The sequence below is a fragment of the Gigantopelta aegis genome, chromosome 4 (assembly GCF_016097555.1).
Source record: "Gigantopelta aegis isolate Gae_Host chromosome 4, Gae_host_genome, whole genome shotgun sequence".
Classification (NCBI taxonomy): Eukaryota; Metazoa; Mollusca; class Gastropoda; order Neomphalida; family Peltospiridae; genus Gigantopelta; species Gigantopelta aegis.
The window spans coordinates 65,919,731-65,920,477 of NC_054702.1; the positions used below are offsets into that span (position 1 = coordinate 65,919,731).

Genomic DNA, 747 nt, shown 5'->3' on the forward strand with positions numbered 1-747 from the left:
CCGTCTTAAAGTCCAGCGCCCGGTAACACAAAACACTCGTAACACTTACGTCAGACGTACACCATACATAATGTGTGGCGTACGTCTGACGTAAGTGTTACGAGTGGTTTGTGTTACCGGGCCCTGGGCCCAGTTTCACAAAACATCGTAAACCTAGTTTTGCACGTAAACGTAAACGTGAATCTACGACTAAACCACAATTCTTATTATTACTCTAGTACAAGAAATATAGTTTTAAGTACACATATTTCATTTTCTTTTGTCCTTCCGTAATGATCTAATTTGCTGCGTGAAATAGATGTCAAACACGTGTAAATGAATGACCGGTATAACTGCTAGTTACAGACGTAAACATACGATGTTTTGTGAAATAGGCTCCTGGATACACATTTACCAAACCTAAGGGCAACGCACCATCATTTGCCGTGTCATTACTTTGTATAGCAACATACTAGTGGTCCTGAATAGGAAATAGGTCTTCTTTAGAAAAAATATACTGATGAAAAGAAATAAAGGAACACATTGAATTGTATATTAAATATAATTCATTATTAATGTACAGTCAATCTGAACATATTTACTCTAACAAAACATTTTATGTATTATACGTATTTAATATTATTAATGTCCAACATTATATGTATGATAGTGATTAAGAACCCCATCCCTGACATTATCGACATTTCTGGGTCAATAAAAAAACATCAATATTAGCTTAGTTTTATCTGAAATATAATTTTGTGTTTA

The 747-nt window shown here is 34.0% G+C and overlaps 1 protein-coding gene across 2 annotated transcripts in view; it reads right to left on the reverse strand.

Moving 5' to 3' along the window:
* Positions 1 to 282: 282 nt before the first annotated feature.
* Positions 283 to 747, reverse strand: part of LOC121370950 — a 63,523-nt gene continuing 63,058 nt past the window's right edge. For both annotated transcript variants that reach the window (XR_005957753.1, XM_041496502.1), the window contains exon 3: positions 283 to 747. This exon is cut by the window's right edge and continues 1,522 nt beyond it. The gene's annotated coding sequence lies outside the window, so the exon portion shown is untranslated.